This window comes from Nicotiana tabacum, chromosome 13 (assembly GCF_000715075.1).
Source record: "Nicotiana tabacum cultivar K326 chromosome 13, ASM71507v2, whole genome shotgun sequence".
Taxonomy (NCBI): Eukaryota; Viridiplantae; Streptophyta; class Magnoliopsida; order Solanales; family Solanaceae; genus Nicotiana; species Nicotiana tabacum.
This window is the reverse complement of record NC_134092.1, coordinates 122,510,583-122,537,632: the sequence shown is the minus strand read 5'-3', so window position 1 is coordinate 122,537,632 and position 27,050 is coordinate 122,510,583. Positions and strand designations below refer to the sequence as shown.

General features: G+C 38.1%; 1 non-coding gene across 1 annotated transcript; it reads left to right on the top strand.

The window, feature by feature from the left end:
* The first annotated feature begins 22,375 nt into the window (after nt 1-22,375).
* LOC142168554 (small nucleolar RNA R71) lies at nt 22,376-22,482 on the top strand. The gene has a single exon (XR_012698406.1). It is a non-coding gene; the product is annotated as a small nucleolar RNA R71 (small nucleolar RNA).
* The last annotated feature ends 4,568 nt before the right edge of the window (nt 22,483-27,050 follow it).

The following is a 27,050-nucleotide window of genomic DNA, read 5'->3' as shown; positions in this document are numbered from 1 at the left end:
TCTCATTTCTAAGACAAAAAACAATTGCGCTTCTCCCTGGATTTCCCCTTGATGCACCATCTGTATTTACTTTGACCCATCACTCCATTGGTAGCTCCCATATGACTTTGTCTACCTTCAATATAGGAGTGTAAATCTCTATCATACGTAATAGATCTGGCCACTTATGAGGAACACATTGCAGAGCTGGCTTCCTGACCCTTACCGGTGCTTGTAGTATAGAAGAAACTTGATATATGACACTGTTAATTGACAGTGCCTCTCCTTACCTATAGTTATTCCTCCTCTTCCGTAATTCCCACACTATACAAGCTGGAAAAGCTTGCATGATTGGCTTTAGTTTAGGGATTACCTGTGCATTCCAGCATTTGAGAATAGCTTGATGCAACGTTGATCCTTCCATATGTATTCCTGCATGCCCAAGGAAATACTTCCACACTTTAGTAGCAGCAACTGACTTAAAGAATAGATGAGGTAATGATTCTTCTTGCGGATGAGTGCAACATCAACATTTAGATGGCATAAAATAGCCTAATCTTCGCATAAAATTATCTAAAGGCAGTTTTGATTTCCATATATTCCACATGAAAATTGCAACTTTGAAAGGCAGACCCTTCACCCATATCATATTGTATGCTAAGTTAGTTCCTTCCTCCTTCTCACATATTCCCAGGCTGTTTTTACAGTAAATTGACCTTGGGTTTTAAGCATCCAGTAAGGAACATCTAATACATCCTATGACTGGAGGTTTAATTTTCTCGACAATATGCATACCCAAGTCTTCAGGAAGTATCTCCAGTAGCTTCTCCTGTTTCCAAGTTCAACCGTACACCACATCATACACATTTTGTATCTCATCATCAATCACAAAATCTGGAGGTGTTACAAAATATAAAGCTCCCAACCCCGTCCAGTTTTCATACCAAAAAAGTGATGATCCCATTTTTGGTTGCCATAATATTTGATGCTCGATTATATCCCTACACTCCAACATTTTTCTCCAAATGTGTGACCCTTCTCTGTAAGGAACTACTATTGGATTTAGCTTCTTGCAATATCTCTAGCTTAGAAAGGAGCTTCAAAGGCTAGGAGTTGTTTTAAACTTCCACCATAATTTACAGAATAAGTCTTTAGAGACATCATGTGATGATTTAAATTCCACACCACCTTCTTCATATGGAAAACACAGAGTATGCCGAGAGGCCCAATGCCTACTCTTCCCCCCAACTGAACTGCTCCAAAACAATTGCGCAAAATATTTATGAATCTTGTTAACAACTGAATCAGGAGGATTTACGGCTGATAACAAGTGGATAGGCATACTTTGAAGTACATATTTTTCCAACACTGCCCTACCCCCCAGTGGATAACAATTTTCCTTTTCAAGCTTGTAATTTGTCCAACACCTTATTGATCAAACCATTGTAGAATTCCATCCTCCATCTGGAATAAAAAAATTGGACACCCAAGATAAGTGAAGGGGAAGTCATTCTTGGAAATTCCAGTAATCCTTTCCACCTTAGAAATAACCTCCAAACTAGCAGAGTGATGCATGTATATAGCTGACTTTGTTTTGTTCACAAACTGACTAGATGCTATCTCGTATGGACTCAACACCTCCATCATCAATTGTAAAGATGTAGCATCATATGATAAGAAGATAATAGTATCATCTGCATAGGCTAGATGATTGATTTTAGAGTTCCACTTAGGTAATCCAAATCCGTAGATATATAAATTCAAATGAAATCCATTCAGACTTCTAGATAATGTCTCATCGGCAAGAATGAACAGTGTCGGCGATAGTGGATCCCCTTGTTTAACACCTCTTGTAGATTCGAGAAATCCATGAGATTGGCTATTGACGAGAACTGAGTACCAGTTGTTAGAAACAATTCCAAACACCAATCTAATGAATCTCTCACAAAACCCTATCTTCCGTAATACCGTAGTCAAGAATAACCATGAGAGCCTATCATAAGCTTTCATCATATTAAGCTTAATGACTACATTAGGTCTTGCCTTTGATCGTAGCATGATGGCAGTGATGATATCTTGAATTAGGAGCACATTTTCAATAATACTTCTCCCTTTTACGAAGCCAGCTTGTTCATCCGATATTAAGTTAGGAAGTAATCCAACCATTCTCGCATGAATCACTCTAGAGAAGATTTTGTTAATGAAGTAACTAAGGCTTATCGGCCGCGTATTTGAAAATATTATCACTTCCTTTTTCGTAGGTAAAAGCACCAAATTGGTATGTGTGATACATTTTGGTAAATCTTGACCATTAAAGAATGCCCTAACAATGTCAAAATATCATCACCAATTATATCGCAGCACGACTGATAAAAAATACTTGTGAATCCATCCTGGCCTCTAGCACTCTGTCCATTTAGTCCAAGAACTGCTTGTTTTACCTCCTCCTTTGTAGGATATTTTATTAAGCATGAATTATGCCCCATATTAACCATGTAAGGAACATGGTCAATGATGCCAAATGCTGAAGGAGTAATATCTTCTCGAAACTATTCTGTGAAATAGTTGACAGCTTCTGCTACAATTTCTGCATCCTCCTCAATCCAGTTGCCAAGAATGTTTTGGATCCTTCTAATTTACAATCTTTTCCTTCGACCAATGACTTGATCATGGAATAACTTAGTGTTCCTATCACCATCTTTAAACTATGTCATACCTAATTTTTTTTTCCAAAACACTTCCTCAAGTCAAGATATCTAATCAAATCTGCTTGAACCTTGTTTAACCTCTCCCTATTCTTCTTTGTAGGATTAGCCTCGAATTGGGATTCATGCACCATAACTACTTCCTCTAAACTTTCAATCTTTTGAAATATATCTCCTTAAGTTGCTTTACTCCAAGTAGAGAAAGCTTTTTTCAACTTCTTTAGCTTGTAGTTGAACAAAGTAAATGGATTTGCATTGAAATATGCGTGCCAATTCTCTCTTACTACCTCTTTGAATGACTCATCCTTGACCCAAAAATTAAGAAACCTAAAAGTCCTCTTTACTGGAATAGCCTCAATATCACACTCTAATAACATAGGGCTATAGTCTAGTCCAATCTTTAGAATCAGATCTCGAGGAGCATTTCGGATGTTAGAACCTATTTCTATGGCTTGATGGATAAGAAAAAGGAAAGATCTTGAGTATAGCTCGAGCTAATGTGCTCACGTGGGTTGTGGTGGAACAGATAGGTGCACGAGGTGTTAAACAATGATTTTGGGAAACTCCGGAACTGTTCTTGGCACGTTCGAGGATGAATGTATGTTTACGTGGTGGAGAAAGTAACGACTAGACCGGTCATTTTGAGCTCTAGCACGTTGTTCAGTGGTTAGAGGTCTTGAGTAGCTTCATTTCATGTTTCATGACTTATACGCGTGGTCAGAATTGAATTTCGGGATGTTCGGAGTTGGTTTGGAAAGAAAATTCTAAATTCGGAAGCTTTAAGTTGGAAGAGTTGACCAATGTTTGAATTTTGAGTAAATGACCTCAGAATCAGGATTTGAAGGTTCCAAGAGGTTCGTATGATGATTTCGGACTTGGGCGTATGTCTGGGTTAAGTATCGGGTGGTACGGGATCATTTTGGCACGTTTTATGGAAAGTTGGCATTTTGAAAGTTTAAGTATTTCTTAAGTTTGATTTGAAGTGGACTTTGGTGTTATTGATTTCCGTTTGAGGTTCTGAGCCTTGGAAAAGGTTCGTATCGTGAGTTATAATTTGTACGTAAAGTTTGGCATCATTCCAGAATATTTAGGTATGAATCAGATGCGTTCGTTGATGTTTGAATGTTTGAAGTTTTAAAGAAAGGTTTCGATCGTCGATTTATAGTTTTGATGTTGTTTAGTGTGATTTGAGGCCTCGAGCAGGTTCGTGTCATATTTTGGGACTGGTTGGTGTGATTGGACGGGCTCCCAGGGGCCTTGGGTCTGTTTCAGGATGGTTTCGGACAAAGTTTGGGTGACTTGAAGCTGCTGGTTTCTGGTATCCTTGGCATGCTTCACGATCGCGAAGAGGGAGACGCGATCGCAGAAGGTAAGTGGGAGCATATGATGATTTGTTATTCGCATTCACGAGCAAAGTAATGCGATCGTGTAGTGTCCTGGGCTTGAGCACCGCATTCGCGATTGAAGTTATGCGTTCGCATAGTGTTGAAGTGAGGGCTGATGGAATTGGTCTTCGCGAAAGCAAAGTTATCCCGCATTCGCGATTGATGCATCGGTCGTGCCTTCAGACGCCATCGCGTAGGGCATTTTTGGCGGCAAAGGTGGTATTGTTTCGCGATCGTGAGGCTTCAGACCGTGATTGCGAAAGGAAACGCCTGGGAAGAATATATGTCACTCAATTGGGATTTTTGCTCATTTAACTCATTCCTCTCTTTCTTGAGCGATTTTTGGGGCGATTTGGAGCACTACTTGCTCAAGAGAATGAGGAAGGAAAGGAACAAGCCTTGTACTACCTCAGTCGAACTCTTATTGGAGCTGAATTGAACTATACACCTGTTGAGAAAATATGCTTAGCATTACTTTATGCAATAAAGAAGCTAAGGAATTATTTTGAAGCATACACCATCAAACTCATCTCTCGAGGAGATCCCGTGAAGTTCGTGATGACTCGACCTATTCTTTTTGGACGCCTAGCAAGATGGTCCATATTGTTTAACCTATATGAGATCACATACACACCTCAAAAGGCTGTGAAAGGACAAGCACTAGCAATTTTTTTAGCTGATCACCCTCTTCCGATAGAATGGGAGCTTTCTGATGAGTTTCTAGATAAAGACATTTTGTTCATTAAACAATTTCCACCATGGACAGTATTCTTTGATGGATTTGCATGTCGTAACGGTGCGGGGGAAGGTGTTGTGTCGATCTCTCTAGAAAGAGAAGTCTTTCCATTCTTCTTTATTTTAGGTGAAACATGCTCCAACAATGCTGCATAGTACCAAGCTTTGATCGTCGGTCTTAAAATAGCATTAGACATGAAGATTCTATAGTTGGAGATCTACGACGACTCTAAGATGATCATAAAACAACTTTTGGGGGTCTTACGAGGTAAAGAAGGAAAATCTCTTGCCATACCATCAATATGCTTATGGTTTACTTGAAAGATTCGACCAAGTGTTCTTAAACCACGTCCCAAGCGAAGAAAATTGCAAGGCTGATGCTTTGGATAACTTGGCCACTGATGATATGCTATAATCCTGTATTTTAGTCACTTATTGAACTCTAATTTACTGCACTTTAATTAAGTTGGAGCTTTAATGGCTAGTATTTTGCACTAATTGTGTGTTTTATGCCTTGTAGGAGTGATTTCGACCTATGTAGATGTAGTGGAATAAATTCATTATATTTTGGAGCTTTGAAGTCTGATTAAAAGCCCAAGGATTAAGTTGGAATCATGTTCGAGTATCAACGGATGATAGTGCACTTTAAGAATGAAATGAAGAATCAAGCAGGCATACTGCACCTTGTCCAGTAAAATGCACATAACCTTTAGCTCATAAATCCGTTTGGGCTACACAATATATCATTGGAAGGCTATTTAAAAGGGAAACAACTTTCATGTTTTATACTTTCCCAAATTCCCAACGGATACCACCCAGGTGTGCGACCAAGTGCGCGGCCGCACATTGGGCACACACGTGGGACAGAACGGTGTGCAAAATGCACGACCAAGTGCGCGAGCAAGTCCCCAGGTGCACGACCGTGCATGTCCTGTCGGGGAAGAGTCTTATTGCACTAAGAAAAGGGTAGTTTCATTCGTTTTTGCTTTGGGGGAAGGATTAAATACCACAAAACACCATTTTAGAACCATTTTTGACATATGTTAGACCTAGGGAAGCTAAGGAGAAGAAGGAGAAGAAAGAGCGCAAGGATTTCATCCTTCCTTCTTCACTCAAGATCCGGGTTTGGATTGTATGTATGTTTTCCTCTATTATTTTTCATATGTGAAGAACTCCTCCATGTCTATGGAGTAGAACCATTTGGGTTTTGATGGATTTGGTGTATTGATGGTTGTTTGTGGATTAAAACTCTATGTTTATGTATTTGAATCATTTTTGGAAGATTTAATTGTTGCATCTATGTTCACTTGTTCTTGTAATCGAATGAGGCATAACTTGTGATATATTTACACTATGTTGTTGGTTGAGTTCATAGATTCTTCTAAGTAATCGAAAGAGCCTAGTTGAATCCTTGATTAAATCTAGTTAGGAGGATAATCAAAGAGGTTCTCCTAAAAACCAATCCATCACGAATTCTTGCATATCTTCACCGAGCTTAAATTGGTTCATATTGTGAGGTTGAAACTTAATTGAGAGAGGAGTTTCTACCAAACATTTGTACTGATAACAAAGTGAATTCGAGAGACTCGCTTGAACATTAGAAGTGAATTATCTAGAGTTAGATCCCAAATAATTATCTTTCATTGATAACTTCCTTGCTTACCTTTGTTGAGATTGCCATTAGTCAATAGTTTAGGTTCTTATTTAGTTTCAATTCTTAATTGTATAAATCTCCATTGTTGATCCTCCTGGATAGTAATCGAGCTACGAACTACGACAATACTATTTAAATTAAATCCATGTGGAGACGATAATTATACTATACTTTCTTTGACTAGCGAGCATAATTTAAGTGTGTGTTTTGCGCTCGTCAAATTTTGGCGTCGTTGTCGCGGATTGGAAATAATTGGTGTTTGAAGTAGTTAATAGTGCTAATTCAGAAATTAGCTTTTTATTCTTTTATTTTATTTTTAGTTTGCTTGGTTAATTTCTCTTCAAGATGTTTTTTTGTTGAAAAAAACATGAAGAGCATATTGTTGTTATTGAACTCTAAATGATGTGAAGATGGAGTACAACCAGCCTAAGAAAATGGTTGAACAGTTAGCAGCTGAATATTATCAACGGTGTGCTACATGTTTTAAATGCGATGGAAATCATCTTTGGGTTTATTGTCAAGCAGGTAGGTTTTCTTTCTATGGTTCATCTTTTGAACACTCTCACTTTGTCTCTAGTCTGTACAGGCATGAGTATTCATATGGGTACAATTCTGACTCTGGCTGGGATGAATACCTTGATTATGATTGGGCTGAAAGCGAAGTGAGACAACCACCTCAAGAGAAGAATGGTTGTTTAGAATAGCTTATGTATAAGTTCATAAATAAGGTGAAAGAGAAATTTATACACGATGTTGAAGCCACTAACAACCTAACAATGCAAGTGAATCAATTAGTAAATAGATTTAGCTCGTTGCATTGTGATGGTGAATATATGGAGGAGATACCCGGTGAGAATGAGGTTACACGAGATGATGAACATCTACGAAGAGAGTTGTCCACTCTGCAAGAGGACTCTATTTCAACTGAAATGATTGAAAATGAGGTTTTGGTTGATTATGAAACAATACAAGAATACTTCAATTCCCCATACACCTATCCACAATTGCAATTTTTAGTAGAAGAAAATGAGGAACAAATGGTATTGGACTTACCAAAGGAATACTCACATGACCTTTCCTCTTCATTTCTTACTCTAACTTTGATCATGTGGATTTTGTTTTTTGGGATCTACAGGAATATGCAAGGATTGATCTTGTAAATAAATACAGAAACAAGTTAAGGATAATCCTATAAGAACAATCCTCCTCTCAAAATGAGGCCAAGAAAGAAAGAAAAAAGCGGTTTTTTCAAAAATTACTAAAGGACTTTGTCCTGACGAGCTCCATAAAGATCCCCGAGGAGCAAAATCGAAAGATGCATTCAGAATTAGGGGTAGAGTTCACAAGTTCTTAGAAGCGGAAAACGTCCAGGATAGTTTGCTTTACCTCTTGCTTTTTATTTGTGTGTCATGGGGACATGTCACAATTTAAAGTGTGTGGTTGGGGTGTAAATATATAAAGAATTATTTGTTTTTATTTCTTTTAATTGAATTTTTTAAAGTCGAATATATATATATATATATATATATATATATATATATATATATATATATATATATATATATATATATATATATATATATATATATATATATATATATTCTTTTTCTTCTTCGACTTAATCCCTCAAGAAACCTGTCGAATGACATCCATCGTCGGAAAAAATCAAAAATTTTAAAATTTTCAATCAAATGAATTAGATAAACACACATAAACATTTATACATTCTATACATATATACATCCCTACCCCACCTTTTAAATTGTGTCATGTCCTTATGACACAAAAATAAAAAGAAAGAGATAAGGACAACTTTTCTGAACATCTAGTCGGGGTTTGAATCAAAGTTAGGCTTTATCACTCGCGCCCGAACTAATGTACACATCCATGTAGACATCTTCTTCTTGTCCTTCCTTGTATACACCCCACACTTATCTTGTTCACTCGCCGCAGTCTTCTCTTTCTCGCCCTTCACTTTCCACACAATGTGTGACCCTCCTCTGTAAGGAACTACTATTGGATTTAGCTTCTTGCAATATTTTTGGATTAGAAAGGAGCTCCAAAGGCTAGGAGTTGTTCTAAACTTCCACCACAATTTACAGAATAAGTCTTTAGAGATATCATGTGATGATCTAAATTCCACACCACCTTCTTCATATGGCAAACACAGAGTATGCTGAGAGGCCCAATGCCTACTCTTCCCCCCAACTGAACTGCTTCAAAATAATTGTGCAAAAATTTTATGAAGCTTGTTAACAACTGAAGCAGGAGGATTTACGGCTGATACCAAGTGGATAGGCATACTTTGAAGTACATGTTTTTCCAACACTGCCCTACCCCCAGTGGATAATAATTTTCCTTTCCAAGCTTGTAATTTGTCCAGCACCTTATTGATCAAACCACTGTAGAATTCCATCCTCCTTCTGGAATAAAAAATTGGACACCCAAGATAAGTGAAGGGGAAGTCATTCTTGGAAATTCCAGTAATCCTTTCCACCTTAGAAATAACCTCCAAACTAGCAGAGTGATGCATGTATATAGCTGACTTTGTTTTGTTCACAAACTGACTAGATGCTATCTCGTATGGACTCAACACCTCCATCATCAATTGTAAAGATGTAGCATCGGATGATAAGAAGATAATAGTATCATCTGCGTAGGCTAGATGATTGATTTTAGGGCTCCACTTAGGTAATTCAAATCCATAGAAATATAGATTAAAATGCAATCCATTCAGACTTCTAGATAATCTCTCATCGGCAAGAATGAACAGTGCCGACGATAGTGGATCCCTTTGTTTAACACCTCTTGTAGATTTGAGAAATCCATGAGATTGGCTATTGACGAGCGTACAAGTTGTTATAAACAATTCCAAACACCAATCTAATGAATCTCTCACAAAAACCCATCTTCCTTAATACCGTAGTCAAGAATAACCACGAGAGCCTATCATAAGCTTTTGTTATATTAAGCTTAATGACTACATTAGGTCCTACCTTTGATCGTAGCCTGATGGCAGTGATGATCTCTCGAGTTAGGAGCACATTTTCAATAATACTTCTCCCTTTTACGAAGCCAGCTTGTTCATCCGATATTAAGTTAGGAAGTAATCCAACCATTCTCGCATGAATCACTCTAGAGAAGATTTTGTTAATGAAGTTACTAAGGCTTATCGGCCTCGTATTTGAAAATGTTGTCACTTCCTTTTTCTTAGGTAAAAGCACCAAATTGGTATGTGTCACACATTTTGGTAACACTTGACCATTAAAGAATGCCCTAACCATGTCAAAAATATCATCACCAATTATATCCCAGTATGACCGATAAAAAACACCTGTGAATTCATCCGGGCCTCCAGCACTCTATCCATTTAGTCCAAGAACTGCTTGTTTTACCTCCTCCTTTGTGGGCTATTTTATTAAGCATGAATTCTTCCCCATATTAACCATGTGAGGAACATGGTCAATGATGCCAAATGCTGAAGGAATAATATCTTCTCGAAACTGTTCTGTGAAATAGTTGACAGCTTCTGCTGCAATTTCTGCATCCTTTTCAATCCAGTTGCCAAGAATGTTTTGGATCCTTCTAATTTGCAATCTTTTCCTTCTACCAGTGACTTGAGAATGGAAGAACTTAGTGTTCCTATCACTATCTTTAAACCATGTCATACCTAAATTTTTTTTTCCAAAACTCTTCCTCATGTGCAAGATATCTAATCAAATCTGCTTGAACATTGTTTAACCTCTCCCTATTCTGCTTTGTAGTATTAGCCTTCAATTGGGATTTATGCACCATAACTACTTCCTCTAAACTTGCAATCTTTTGAAATATATCTCCATATGTTGCTTTACTCCAAGTAGACGAAGATTTGTTCAACTTCTTGAGCTTGTAGTTGAACAAAGTAAATGGATTTGCACTGAAATCTCCGTGCCAATTCTCTCTTACTACCTCTTTGAACAACTCATCCTTGACCCAAAAATTAAGAAACCTAAAAATCTTCTTCACTGGAATAGCCTCAATATCACACTTTTATATCATAGGGCTAAGGTTTGAGCCAATCTTTAGAATCGGATCTCGAGGAGAATTTCGGATGTTGGAACCTGGTTCTAAGGCTTGTTGGATAAAAAAAAGGAAGGATCTTGAGTATAGGTTGAACGGATAGGTGTACGACGTGTTAAACAGCGATTTTGGAAAACTCCGAAACGGTTCTTGGCACGTTCGAGGACGAATGTATGTTTAAGTGGTGGAGAATGTAATGACTAGACTGGTTGTTTTGAGCTCTAGCATGTTGTTCAGCGGGTAGAGGCCTTGAGTATCTTCATTTTATGTATTATGACTTATACACATGGTCCGAATTGAATTTTGGGAAGTTCAGAGTTGGTCTGGAAAGAAAATTCTAAATTCCGAAGCTTTAAGTTGGAAGAGTTGACGAAGGTTTGACTTTTGAGTAAATGACATCAGAATCAGGATTTGAAGGTTCGAAGAGGTTTGTATGATGATTTTTTATTTGAGCGTATGTCTGGGTTAAGTATCAGGTGGTCCGGGATCATTTTGGCGCTTATTATGGAAAGTTGACATTTTGAAAGTTTAAGTATTTCTTAAGTTTGATTTGAAGTAGACATTATTGTTATCGATGTCCGTTAGAGGTTCCGAGCCTTAGAATAGGTTTGTATCATGATTTATAATTTGTACGTAAAGTTTGGCATCATTGCAGAATGTTTAGGTATGAATCGGACGCGTTCATTGAAGTTTGAATGTTTGAAGGTTTAAAGAAAGGTTTCGATCGTCGATTCGTAGTTTTGATATTGTTTGTGTGATTTGAGGCCTCGAGCAGGTTCATGTCATATTTTGGGAGTGGTTGGTGTGATTGGACGGGCTCCCGGGGGCCTTGGGTCTGTTTTAGGATGGTTTCGGACAAAGTTTGGTTGATTTACAGCTGCTGGTTTCTGGTGTCCTTAGCATGCTTCGCGATCGCGAAGAGGGAGACGCGATCGCGGAAGGTAAGTGGGAGCATATGATAATTTGTTCTTCGCATTCACGGGCTAAGAAATGCAATCGTGTAGTGTCCTGGGCTTGAGCACCGCATTCGCGATTAATGTTATGCGTAGTGTTGAAGCGGGGGCTGATGGAATTGGTCTTCGCGAAAGCGAAGTTATCCCGTCGATCGCGATTGATGCACCGGTCGTGCTTTGCGATTGCGAGTCTTCAAACGCCATCGAGTAGGGAATATTTGGCGGCAAAGGTGGTATTGTTTCGCGATAGCGAGACATCAGACGGCGTTTGAGAAAGTCAACGCCTGGGCAGAATATATGTCACTCAATCGGGATTTTTGCTCATTTCACTCATTCTTCTCTTGCTTGGGCGACTTTTTGGGGCGATTTGGAGGAGCCATTTTCATCATCAATCTTGATGTAAGAGATTTCTACACATTGTGAGTTAAATACATGGTTTATATATGGATTTAAACATGAAATTTGTGAAAATTGTGGGATTTGGAGGAAATCCTAGAAATTTAGTATTTTTGAATTTTGATCACGAAATTGGGCCCGATGGTTGACATTGTTGACTTTTTGAGTGGAGTTGGGAATTATTATAAATTGTTAAATTATATGCATTAGAGTATATTTTGATTTATTTACACATTATTTGACTAGTTTTGGATCGTTTGTCTTTGAATTGAAGAGTTAGAGGATATAAGAGATGGTTATGGAACTTCGGAGCGAGGTAAGTCTCTTGTCTAACCTTGTGAGGGGGAAATTATCCCGTAGGTGATGTAATTGTTATGTGCTACTAGTTATAGGTGCTACGTACGTACAACGTGATGAGACTCCATACGTAGTTAAAGCATGTTTATGTCCGGGTAGACTTAGGACTTTATCATGTAATATTTGAATTATTTGGACTCATTTTTCCATCTTAATTAATTGGAATGAATTGAAATATATATATATATATATATATATATATATATATATATATATATATATATATATATATATATATATATATATATATATATATATATATATTAGGCCGAGCTTTATCACCTTGAGTTGTTGCCAAGATATTTGATAAATGTAAAGGGGTATATTCATTATTGTGCCCATGTACTGTGTTGTAAGCATGTGACTCGTAATTCAATAAGTTTCTTCCTTTCTTGTGGAGCGGGTCGTTCGCCTCGGCAGTATAATAGATATATCTATGGTTCCTGTCGTTCGACCCTCGGCAGTGCGCACGTCGACCCCTTGTCTCTACTTCTCCGGGGTTAGGCTATATACTTACTGGGTACGCATTGATTTACGTACTCATGTTGCACTTCTGCACTAAATGTGCAGGATCTGACAAGTTTATTTGGTGGTCATGTTGGCGCGTAGGCGCTGCTACTGAGGAGACTTTACGGTGAGCTGCAATTCAAGGCTATGTATCGCAGCCCATAGAGTCTCCATCGTACTATTTACTTTACCCTGTCATATTTACATTCCAGACAGATGTTGTATTGTTATTGTACTCTTTAATAAATGTTCATGCACTTGTGACACCAGGTTTTGGGATACTCTAGTGGTTGTTTATAGTTCGACTTGATATTGTCATCTTTTATTTTATACCTTACTAATATTTTAAGTATTCATGATTTCTTTTAAATGCATTTAATCCTTTACTTAGTAAGACTTGTGATTTTAAAACTAATAAAATGAATAATTGAATTGATAGTTCACCGTTGGCTTGCCGGCGCCATCACGACCTATAGTGGAAAATTGGGTCGTGACACAATTAGAGGCGAGGTTTTATCCATTTCCAAATACGGACGTACCCATGATCCTTGATGAATTGCTGGCGAAGAAAATCATCGATCTCCCTTAATCAAAAAGGCCTGAGGAAATTGGTAAAGTGGGCGATCCGAAATACTGCAAGTTTCATCGCGTCATTAGCCACCCTATAGAGAAATGCTTCGTCTTGAAGGAGAAAATCATGGTTCTTGTAAGTGAAGGAAAAATCATCATAGACATGGATGAAATAGCATAAGCAAATCATGCAAGTATCTTGCTCAAGGAAAAGAAGTGTTCAAGGTTGCAGAATGTTTCAAGCACTGCCTTCTTACAATTTGGAAGTTTCGATCCCGTTGAAGTTGATCTTCCAAGGAGAACTCTTGAAGGTTCTCTAGAGCTTGACACTTAGTCCAAAGACAAAGACGATGAGGTTTGGAGTCTAGTCACTTACAAAAAGTGAAAACATCAGGTAGTTTTGAGGCTACGAATTCCTAAGCCAAGAGCGATGACGAGCAATGTGGACATGCTACAACCACCAAGAAATATCAAATCTTCTACTAGCAAAAAGATTAACGGTGCCTTATCACTAATGTTCTGAAAGCCCATCATATTGCATGAATTGTTCCTGAATTCTTTTTCATGGACGTCACGTTAGTACAACTCGTGTAGTTTCTAGTACTGATGTACTCAAGAACATCATGATAACGGAAAAGTTTTCACATGTTGTGCAACAATTTCCTTCACAGATGATGACTTGTTGATGGGGTCTAAGCCACATAACAAACCTTTCTTCATTGTAGGGCTATTCGGGAACAACATCTCAATCTCATACTTGTTGATGATAGATCGACTGTCAACATCGTGCCGAAGATGGTGCTAAAAAATATTGTGATTTCTATCAATGAGCTATCCAAAAGTAACCTAACAATCCAAGGTTTCAACCAAGGAGGACAACAAGCCATAGGTATGATCCGCATAGGATTATCTATTGTTGAGATGAAGTCAAACACCTTGATTCACATCATAGATGCTAAAACATCATACAACCTGATGCTTGGACGTCCTTGGATTCATGAGAATAAAGTGTTATCGTCTACTTCACATTAATGTCTGAAGTACATAAGGGATGGCGAGATAGTCAAAATTGATGCAGACATCAATCCTTTCACTAAGACGGAATCATACTTTCCAGATGCAAAATTCTACTTAGATTCTTGTGAACTGAGTGTGGAGAAACCATCATCAGTCGACGAAGCTAATGTTAAGTCACAAGAAGAAAATAAGGCTCAATGGACTACCGCCAAGCTGCCTAAGAAGAGAACTGAAGAAGTCTCCATTAAGCTATCATCATCTGAAGGTGATATACAGACAAAGACTGATAAGGAGCATCTAGTTTTTCGCTGTATTCTGCGTGAGCGTCGAAATGAAGGGTAACCTTTTTTACAAGAATGTACTCCAAAGAAGCAAATGAGTCAAAAAGCTATCCAACATTTGAATGAGCATATGACTGTCCCAGTTGCACAAATCCCATCAGTGACTTGTGAGTCTACCTAAGGCAATCTCCAAGCTGAAACCGTAAAAGTGCACTTTGATCCTAAGGCCTTCATACTGCTTGAAAAGTCTGGTTACGACTTCTTAAATACATCAAGACTAGGAAAACTCAAAGATGAAGTCATTTGTGAAAAGATACATGGTCTTACTGAGTCCCAAATGAGGTTGAGAAAGCAAGGGCGCTACGTCGCCACTCCAAAGTTTGGGTTGGGATTCAGTTTGGCAGAGCCTCTTCGAATTTCATCTAAGAGAAGCAAAGAGATAGCTTCATCATAACACACCTCGGTAGAGGAGATGAAGGAAGTTAAGGGCAAGAAACTAAAACAACGGTCTTTAGTATTTGATCGAATTGGAGGCTCAACCCATCGGGTCTCGGTGTTTTAAAGGCTAAGCCACAAAGGTGAACGTGTATCTTCCAAACATCTAAAGAAAGTTTCCACTATCTCAAATACCTCTATATTTTATTGCATGGGAACCATGAGGAAGTCACCATCTAGAAAGATACTGTCAAAACATATGGAGCAAGTACATCAGGAGCGAGGTCATTTTGAAGTTGTTGCTGACAAAGAAATCTATAATGCTTTTCCATCACGTATGAAGAAGAAGTCTATTTTTTCAATATCTACAGATGGTCTACTGAAGGTGCAAAGGAGAACCATTGTTTACACTTGTGAGCCTCATAAAAAAGTAGAGAAAGAGAAATAAGCCATGCCGACCATCCAAGGAAGTCAATGAGAAAAGTCAGACTTTGTGGAAACATCCTATCACATAACATTGGAAGATAGCACATGCCTTGACATTGATGATGAAGTACATGAGGCCCCCCCTCAACTAGAAGATGGTGGGCAATCAACTGTAGATGAGCTTAAGGAACTCAATTTAGTCACTCCGAAAGATGCACGCCCCACCTTTATTAGTGCACTTCTTACGCCTTAGGAGGAGGAGGAATTCTCCAAGTTATTGACCGAGTACAAAGATGTCTTCGCTTGACCATATAAATAAATTCCTGGTCTTAGTCCTAAGGTAGTCGTTCATCATTTAGGGATCAAAAGTCAAGCACGCCCTATGAAGCAGTCACAATGCATGTTTCGACCCGAGTTACTACCACAAATTGAAGTTGAAGTCAACAAGCTCATCAACACAGGATTTATTCGAGAGGTGACATACCCATCATGGATATCGAATATTGTACTTGTCAAGAAGAAGAATGGTCAAATACGTGTTAGTGTTGACTTTCGAAACCTAAACAAGGCATGTCCGAAAGATGACTTTTTGCTACCAATTATTAAACTCATGGTTGATGCTACAACAGGGAATGATGTTATGTCATTCATGGATGGGTCCTCTAGATACAATCAAATCATAATGTCTCCAAAAGAGGAAGAGTGTACTGCTTTCCGAACTCCAAAAGGGATATACTGCTACAAAGTGATGCCCTTTGGTCTGATGAATGCTGGTGCCACCTACCAACGCACAATGGAAAACATCTTTGACGACCTGCTTCATGCGAGGGTTGAATGCTACGTCGATGACTTGGTGGTGAAGACGAAGAGTAGGCATTACCACCTTTAAGACCTTCGAATTATTTTTGAAAGGTTAAGAAAATTCGACCTGAAGATGAATCCACCTAAGTGTGCATTTGGAATTACTTCAGGAAAGTTTCTTGGCTTCATTGTGCGTCATCATGGAATTGAAGTTGATACCAAAAATATTGACGCCATTCAGAAAAGGCCCAAGCCAAAGAACTTGAGGGAGCTTCAAAGTCTCCAAGGAAATTTAGCATTCATCCAGAGGTTCATTTCTAATCTGGCCGGATGCTGTCAACCCTTCAATCATCTATTAAGGAGGGATATCCCTTTTCATTAGGATCAGTCATGTTAGAATGCTTTTGAAAGCATCAAAAGATACTTGCTAAATCAACCTGTGTTAGGGGGCCAATGCTTGGGAAGCCATTGATACTCTACATCGCAGCATATGAAGGTTCACTTGGGGCATTACTTGCTCAAGAGAATGAGGAAAGAAAGGAACAAGCCTTGTACTACCTCAGTCGAACTCTTATAGGAGCTGAATTGAACTATACACCTGTTGAGAAAATATGCTTAGCGTTACTATATGCAATAAAGAAGCTAAGGCATTATTTTGAAGCATACAACATCAAACTCATCTCTCGAGTAGATCCCGTGAAGTTCGTGATGACTCAACCTGTTCTTTTTGGACGCCTAGCAAGATGGTCCATATTGTTTAACCTATATGAGATCACATACACACCTCAAAAAGGCTATGAAAGGACAAGCACTAGCCAATTTTCTAGCTGATCACCCTCTTCCGACAGAATGGGAGCTTTCTAATGAGTTTACAGATGAAGATGTTTTGTTCATTGAAAAATTGCCACCATGGATAGTGTTCTTTGATGGATTTGCACTTCGTAACGGTGCGGGGGCAGGTGTTGTGTCGATCTCTCTAGAAAGAGAAGTCTTGCCATTCTTCTTTGTTTTAGGTGAAACATGCTCCAACAATGCCGCATAGTACCAAGCTTTGATCGTCAGTCTTAAAATAGTATTAGACATGAAGATTCTACAATTAAAGATCAACGGCGACTCTAATCTGATCATAAACCAACTTTTGGGGGTGTTACAAGGTAAAGAAGGAAGATCTCTTGCCATACCATCAATATGCTTATGGTTTACTTGAAAGATTCGACCAAGTGTTCTTAAACCACATCCCAGGAGAAGAAAATTGCAAGGCTGATGCTTTGGATAACTTGGCCACTGATGGTATGCTATAATCCCTATTTTAGTCACTTATTGCACTCTAATTTACTGCACTTTAATTGAGTCGGAGCTTTAATCGCTAGTGTTTTGCACTAATTGTGTGTTTTATGCCTTGTAGGAGTGATTCCTATCTATATAGATGTTGTGGAATGAATTCATGCTATTTTGGAGCGTTGAAGTCTGAGTAAAAGCCCAAGGATTAAGTTGGGATCATGTTCGAGGATCAACGGATGATAGTTCACTTTAAGAACGAAATGAAGAATCAAGCAGGCATACTGTGCCTTGTCCAGTACAATGTACATAACTTTTAGCTCAGAAGTCCGTTTAGGCTACACAATATATCGTTGGAACTCTATTTAAAAGGGATACAACTTTCATGTTTTATACTTTCCTAAATTCCCAACTGATACTACCCAGGTGCACAACCAAATGCGCGGTCGCGCATTCGGCGCACACTTGGGGCAGAACGGTGTGTAAAATGCGCGACCAAGTGCACGACCAAGTCCCCAGGTGCACGACCGTGCATGTCCTGTCTGTGAAGAGTCCTATTGTGCCAAGAAAAGGGTAGTTTCGTCCATTTCTGCTTTGGGGGACGAATTAAATACCCCAAAACACCATTTTAGAACCACTTTTGACATACCTTAGACCTAGGGAAGCAAAGGAGAAGAAGGAGAAGCAAGAGAGCAAGGATTTCATCCTTCCTTCCTCACTTAAGATCCGGGTTTGGATTGTATTTATGTTTTTCTCTAATATTTTTCATTTGTGAAGAACTCCTCCATGTCTATGGAGTAGAACCATTTGGGTTTTGATGGATTTGGTGTATTTATGGTTGTTTGTGGATTATAACTCTATGTTTATGTATTTGAATCATTTTTTGGAAGATTTAATTGTTGCATCTATATTCACTTGTTTTTGTAATTGAAAGAGGCATAACTTGTGATATATTTACACTATGTTGTTGGTTGAGTTCATAGATTCTTCTAAGTAATCGAAAGAGGCTAGTTGAATCCTTGATTAAATCAAGTTAGGAGGATAATCGAAAGAGGTTCTCCTAAAGACCAATCCATTACGAATTCTTGCATATCTTTACCGAGCTTAAATTGGTTCATATTGTGAGGTTAAAACTTAATCGAGAGAGGTGTTTCTACTAAAGATTTGTACTGATAACTAAGTGAATTCGAGAGACTTTCTCGAACATTAGAAGTGAATTATCTAGAGTTAGATCCTGAACAATTATCTTCCACCTATCCTATCAACCCATATTTTCTCCCATTGATAACTTTCTTGCTTACCTTTGTTGAGATTGCCATTAGCAAATAGTTTAGGTTCTTATTTATTTTCAATTCTTAATTGTATAAATCTCCATTGTTGATCCTCCTGGATAGCAATCGAGCTACGAACTACGACAATACTGTTTAAATTCAATCCATGTGGAGATGATAATTATACTATACTATATTTGACTAGCGAGCATTATTTAAGTGTGTGTTTTGCGTTCGACAAATTTTGACATCGTTGCCGAGGATTGGCAATCAATGGTGTTTGAAGTAGTTTGTAGTGCTAATTCAGGAATTAGCTTTTTATTTTTTTCTTTTATTTTTAGTTTGTTTAGTTAACTTCTCTTCAATATTTTATTTTTGTTGAAAAAAACTTGAAGAGCATATTCTTGTTATTGAACTCTAAATGATGTGAAGATGGAGTACAACCAACCTAAGAAAACGGTTGAATAGTTAGCACCTGAATATTATCAGTGATGTGCTACATGTTTTAAATGCGGTGGAAATCATCTTTGGGTTGGTTGTCAAGCAGGCAGGTATTCTTCCTATGGTTCATATTTTGAACATTCTCACTTTGTCTCTAGTCCGTACATGTATGAGGAATCATATGGGTACAATTTTGACTCTCGTTGGAATGAATACCCTGATTATGACTGGAATAAAAGCGAAGTGAGACAACCACCTCAAGAGTAGAATGGTAGTTTAGAAAAGCTTATGTATAAGTTCATAAATAAGGTGGAAGAGAAATTTATATAAGATGATAAAGCCATTAACAACCTAACAATGCAAGTGAATCAATTAGTAAATAGATTTAGCTCGTTGCATTGTGATGGTGAATATATGGAGGAGATATCAGATGAAAATGAGCCTACCCGAGATGATGAACATCTATAAAGAGAGTTGTCCACTCTGCAAGAGGACTCTGTTTCAATTGAAATGATTGAATTTGAGGCTTTGGTTGATTATGAAGCAATACAAGAAGAGTTTAATCCCCCATACACCTATCCACAATTGCAATTTTTATTAGAAGAAAATGAGGAACACATGGTATTGGACTTACCAGAGGAATACTCACATGACTTTTTCTCTTCATTTTCTTAATCTAACCTTGATCATGTGAATTTTGTTTTTTGGGATCTACAGGAATATGCACGGATTGATCTTGTAAATGAATGCAGAAACAGGTTAAGGAGCTACAAGAACAATCCTCCGCTCAAAATGAGACCAAGAAAGAAAGAAAAGAGCGGTTTTTCAAAACTTCCTAAAGGACATTGTCCTGATGAGTTCCATAAAGAAGCCCGAGGAGCGAAATCGAAAGATGCATTCAGAATTAGGGGTGGAGTTCACAAGTTCTCGGAAGCGAAAAAAGCCTAGGATAGTTTTCTTTACCTCTTGCTTTTTATTTGTGTGTCATGGGGACATGCCACAATTTAAAGTGTGGGGTGGGGATGTAAATATGTAAATAACTGTTTGCTTTTGTTTCTTTTGTGTTTTTTCGTTTACCTCTTGCTTTTTATTTGTGTGCCATGGGGACATGCCACAATTTAAAGTGTGGGGTGGGGATGTAAATATGTAAATGTGCATTTGTTTTTATGTCTTTTGATTGAAATTTTTTTAAAATAAATTTCCTTAGGTAGTGTAATAATTCCCCTTGGATATATATTCTTTTTCTTCTTCGACTTAATCCCTCAAGAAACCTGTCGAATGACATCCATCGTCGGAAAAAATCAAAAATTTTAAAATTTTCAATCAAATGAATTAGATAAACACACATAAACATTTATACATTCTATACATATATACATCCCTACCCCACATTTTAAATTGTGTCATGTCCATATGACACACAAATAAAAAGAAAGAGGTAAGGACAACTTCCCTGAACATCTAGTCGGGGTTTGAATTGAAGTTGGGCTCTATCCCTCGCGCCCGAACTAATGCACACATCCATGTAGACAGCTTCTTCTCGTCCTTCCTTGGATACATTTCTACATCCATCTCAAAAATCACAGTCTCCTCGTCCACTCTAAGCATGAGTTTTCTGTCATGTATATCTAATATTGCTCTACCCGTTGTTAGGAATGGTCTTCCTAGGATGAGGGGGGCCTCCTTGTTCTCTTACATATTAACCACTATGAAATTCACAGGAAATACAAACTTATCTACCCGAACTAAGACATCTTTAACTATTCCCTCGGGTATTAGAGTCGTTTGGTCTACCAGCTACAAAGATATTGGTGCAGACCTTATCTCTCCAATCTCCTTCTCCAGTTTCCTGTAAATAGATAGAGGCATTAAATTAATTCAGGCACCAGAATCACATAGAGACTTTTCAAAATTAGTAGTATCTAAAGACTAAGGTATGGTAACACTCCCTGGATCTCCACACTTTTGTGGGTGTTTGTTTTGCAATATTGCATTGCAATGCTCTGTGAGCTTGACAACTGAGGTCTCTTATATTTTCCTCTTCTTTGTCAGTATCTCCTTCAAGAACTTGGCATAAGCCGGCATTTTTGAGAGCATTTTTGTGAATGGTAGGTTTACATGAACCTGTTTCAGCACATCTAGAAATCTCTCAAACTGCTTGTCAAACTTTTCTCGAATCAACTTTTGGGGAAAAGGCTGCGCAGACATATGCTTTCTCTCATCTTGTTCCGCCCTTCTTGATTTTTCTTCCTTCTTTTTCTCAGTTTTCATCTGGCCTTTATTCTTTTTAGCAACGTCACCCTTCAACTGCTTCTCACTTTCTTTTTCAAAGTTCACCTCATTCGATATCGAGGTGGGATCTTTCAACACTTGCCCACTTCTCAGAGTTACAACCATCACTATTTCTTTTGGATTTTTTTAGTATTAGCAGGAAGTGTTCCTAGGACTCTCTCCAACATTAGAGTAGCTAAATGCCCAACCTGTTTTTCCAGTCTTCGAAAATATATACTCAATTCTTTGATAGCTACATCATGGGCATCAAGCCTCTCATCTGTCTTGATAATGAAGGTCTTCAAAAGATCTTCCACGCTATATTGATTCGACTGTGGTGAGTGATACTGCTGCCTCAGCTGATTTTGAAAACTTATAGCACCTTGTTCTTTGAATCTAGGGTTGTTTTGTTTCCATGCATTTGCAGTACCCCCAGGTGAACTCAATGAAAAGTCGGGGTACCTCTGACCCATTGCATTATAGTTTCCTACAGTATTCACTTCCTCAGTTGAGTATTGACACTCATGGGTGGGGTGTACTCTTCCACATATATCTCAAGATGTGTGGTGTACATTTTACATCGAAGCTACAAGTAGCTTCCGTATTTCTTTAGCCATAGCATCAAGTTGTATTTGCGCAGATGTAGTAGCATCAACTTGGTGAACACCAGTTGATTTTCTTCTTTCCATACTCTCAGAGGGCCACTGATTAACATCTTCGGATAATTCATCAAGAATTGTAACTATCTCCTTTGGAGTCTTCTTCATAAAAGGGCCTCCAACTGCATTGCTCAAAGTTCTCGCGAGGCTGGTGTCAATCCATCCCAAAAATCCTGGAGTTGCATCCAGAGTTCAATTCTGCTATGTTGACACCTTCTAACTATCTCCTTAAACCTCTTCCATGCTTCAAATATAGTTTCATTCTCTTTCTGGCAGAAGTTATGGATTTATCTTCTAAACTTGCCCGTCTTGGCTGAGGAGAAATTTTTATCAAGAAATTTTCTGGTCATTTCCTCATATATTCTAATTGATCCATTTGGCAAGCTTCGAAGTCACTACTTCGCATCATCTTTAAGTGAAAAGGGGAATGCCCTTAAATACACTGCATCTTGTGACACCCCATAATATTGAAAAGTGTTCATAATCTCCTCGAAGTCCATCTGATGCATGTTTGGATCTTCGTTCATCTTCCCTCTAAAAACGCAGCTGCTTTGAATGGTTTGAAGCAAACCTTGCTTCAACTCAAAATTATTGGCTGCAATTGGAGGTGGTCTACCACATGACAATCCTTGATTGTAGACTGGTCTAGCATAGTCACACAATGCTATACCAGGCCTTGGTAGCACATTCTTGAACCGGTCTTCAATTAAGAGTCGATTTAGATTGAATTTTCGACCCATATTGTCTTCGACAGCTTCCTCAGCAGCTCTATGGGCTGCCTCAACAACTATTCTTGCCGCTGCCTCTACCTCATTATCATCGTTATTAGCCATGTGTTCTTGGGCTGAAGGTTGCCCCAAGAACCTTACGGCAAACGCTTTCTCCTTCCTCAGTTGCCGCAAGTGTTTTTTCAATTCCGGTTTGTAGGGTATTACATCTCTACAAGAAGATCGTGTCATACACCACGGACTTAACCTGTTGCCTGCACACAGAGGAGAAACCCGTGAAGAACAAAATAAAAGTAAAAATAAAAATAAATTCCTGAATTAGCACAACAAACTCTTTCCAACACTATTAATTGCCAATCCCCCGGCAACGGCACCAAAATTTTACCAGCTCAAAACACACACTTAAATTGTGCTCGCTAGTCAAAGATAGTATAGTATAATATCGTGTCCACAGGGATTGGATTTAAACAGTATTATCATAGTTTTTAGTTAGATAAATATTCAGGAGGATCAACAGTTGAGGTTTCTATAATTAATAATCTAAAATCTACAACTATTGACTAATGACAATCGCAACAAAGGTAAGAAAGAGAGTTATCAATGGGAGAAAATATGAGTTGATAGGATAGGTGCAAGATAATTGTTTGGGATCTAACTCTAGATAATTCATTTCTAATGTTCAAGTGAATCTCTCAAATTCACTTAATTATCAGTACAAATGTTTAGTAGAAACTCCTCTCTCGATTAAGCCTCAACTCATAATATGAACCAATTTAAGCTCGGTGAAGATATGCAAGAATTCGTAATGGATTGGTCTTTAGGAGAACCTCTTTCGATTATCCTCCTAACTAGGTTTAATGAAGGATTCAACTAGCCTCTTTCGATTACTTCGAAGAATCTATTAACTCAACTAATAATATAGTGCAAATATATTACAAGCTATGCCTCTTTCGATTATAAGAACAAGTGAACATAGATGCAACAATTAAATCTTCAAAAAATGATTCAAATACATAAAAATAGAGATATAATCCACAAACAATCATCAATACACCAAATCCGTCAAAACCCAAAAGGTTCTACTCTATAGGCATGGAGAAGTTCTTCACCAATGAAATAAAAATAGAGGAAAACATAAATACAATCCAAAATCGGATGTTGAGTGAGGAAGGAATGATGAAATCCTTGTGCTTGTATTTTTCAAACTCCTCCTTAGCCTCCTTGGCCTCCCTAGGTCGAAATCTGTCCAAAAGTCCTTCTAAAATGGTATTTTGGGGTATTTAATCCGTCCCCAAAACAAAAACGGATGAAACTACCCTTTTCTTAGAAAAATAGGACTCTTCCCGGATAGTACATTCACGATCTCACACCTGGGGACTTGGTCGCGTACTTGGTCGCGTATTTTGCACACCGTTGTGCCCCAAGTCCGCGCCCAATGCGCGATCGCGCACTTGGTCGCGCACTTGGGTGGTATCGGTTGGGAATTTGGGAAAGTGTAAAACATGAAAGTTGTAGTTATTTTAAATAGCTTTCCAACGATATATTGTGGAGACCAAACGTATTTGTGAGATAAATGTTATGTGCCTTTTACCAAGATAATGCTCAATATGCCTGCTCGATTCTTCGTTGCGTTCTTAATGTGCGCTATCATCAGTTGATCCCCGAACACTATCCCAACTTACTTGGGCTTTTACTTAGACTTCAAAGCTCCAAAATAGCATGAATTCATTCCACAACATCTATATAGAACGGAATCACTCTTACAAGGCATAAAACGCATAATTAGTATAAAACACTAGCGATTAAAGCTCCAACTCAATTAAAGTGCAGTAAATTAGAGTACAATAAGTGACTAAAACACAAGATTATAGCCTACCATCAACACCCCACACTTAAACTATTGCTCGTACCCGAGCAATTAAACCACACTTTATATAGACACGACCTTTTTAAAAAACTCCCCTAACTCATTACACCAAGAATATTTAAAATAGACTAAGCACAATAGTGTAACATTTTCACCTCAAGAATTGACTCACAAGTACCACACATTATTCACAACATACTCACTTACTCTAACATAGAGGTCTACGACATTACATTTCCTTCATGAATCAAGTTCCCTCACACAACAATTGAGAGTAGTTCCACACACAATAGACATCAAGAACAACTAGGAACTCAAGATAGAAAGAGTTCACTCACTCTCGGAAAAACATTCATATGCCACAAAAGATGAACCATAGGCTTGCCCATAGTGTATTACTCAACTAATCGAGCTCATTCAGTCAAGGATCAAGTAGGACTTTAATTGGTTGTAATGTAGGCTGCGGGACAGGTAGGATAAGTTCGATTAGTAGAGTAGTACACTACAGTCAAGCCTATGGTGCATCTTTTAGGGCATATGAATGTTATTTATGAGAGTGAGTGAATTCTTTCTATCTTAAGTTCCTAATTATTCTTAACTTTTATTGTGTGTGGAACTACTCTTTATTGTTGGGTGAGGGCACTTGATTCATGAAGGAAAGGTATTGTCATCGACCTCTGTGTTAAAGTAAGTGAGCGAGTTGTGAAAAATGCGTGATGTTGTTGAGTCAAATCTTTAGGCTAGGATGTTACACTATTGTGCTTAGTCTATTTTAAATATTCTTGGTATGATGAGTTATGAGAGTTGTTTAAAAGGGTCATGTCTATGTGAAGTGTAGTTTGATAGCTCGAGGACGAGCAATGGTTTAAGTATGGGGTGCTGATGGTAGGCTATTATCCCGTATTTTAGTCACTTATTGCACTTTAATTGAGTTGGAGCTTTAATCGCTGGTGTTTTACACTAATTGTGTATTTTATGCCTTGTAGGAGTGATTCCGATCTATGTAGATGTAGTGAAATGAATTCATTCTATTTTGGAGCTTTGAAGTCTGAGTAAAATCCCAATGATTAAGTTGGGATCATGTTCGGGGATCAACGGATGATAGTGCACTTTAAGATTGAAAATGATGAATCGAGCAGCCATACTGCGCCTTGTCCAGTAAAATGAACATAACTTTTAGCTCAGAAATCCGTCCGGGCTTCACTATATATCATTGGAAAGATATTTAAAAGTTCTACAACTTTCATGTTTTACCCTTTCCTAATCTCCCAATTAATACCACCCAGGTGGGTGACCAAGTCCGCGATTGCGCATTGGACGCGCACTTAGGGCAGAACGGTGTGCAAAATGCGCGACCAAGTGCGCGAACAAGTCCCCAAGTGCGCGATAGCGAATGTCCTGTCCGGGAAGAGTCTTATTTCGATAAGAAAAGTGTAGTTTTGTCTGTTTTTGTTTTGGAGCGGATTAAATACCCCAAAACACCATTTTAGAACCACTTTTGACATACCTTAGACCTAGGGAAGCTAAGGAGAAGAAGGAGAAGCAAGAGCACAATGATTTCATCCTTCCTTCCTCACTCAAGATCCGAGTTTGGATTGTATTTATGTTTTCCTCTATTTTTGTTTCATTTGTGAAGAACTCCTCCATGTATATGGAGTAGAACCATTTGTTTTGATGGATTTGGTGTATTGATGGTTGTTTGTGGATTATAACTCTATGTTTATGTATTTGAATCATTTTTGGAAGATTTAATTATTGCGTCTATGTTCACATGTTCTTGTAATCGAAAGAGGCATAACTTATGATATATTTGCACTATGTTGTTGGTTGAGTTCATAGATTCTTCTAAGTAATCGAAAGAGGCTAGTTGAATCCTCGATTAAACCTAGTTAGGAGGATAATCGAAAGAGGTTCTCCTAAAGACCAATCCATTACGAATTCTTGCATATCTTCACTGAGCTTAAATTGGTTCATATCGTGAGGTTGAAACTTAATCGAGAGAGGAGTTTCTACTAAATATTTGTACTGATAACTAAGTTAATTCGAGAGACTCACTTGAACATTAGAAGTGAATTATCTAGAGTTAGATCCCAAACAATTATCTTGCACCTATCCTATCAACCCATATTTTCTCCCATTGATAACTTCCTTGCTTACCTTTGTTGAGATTGTCATTAGTCAATAGTTTAGTGTAACACCCCGTACATTCGGACTAAGTGTGGATATGTTAAATGTGTATTAATTTGATATTTTAGACATATGAAGGATTAGCGGA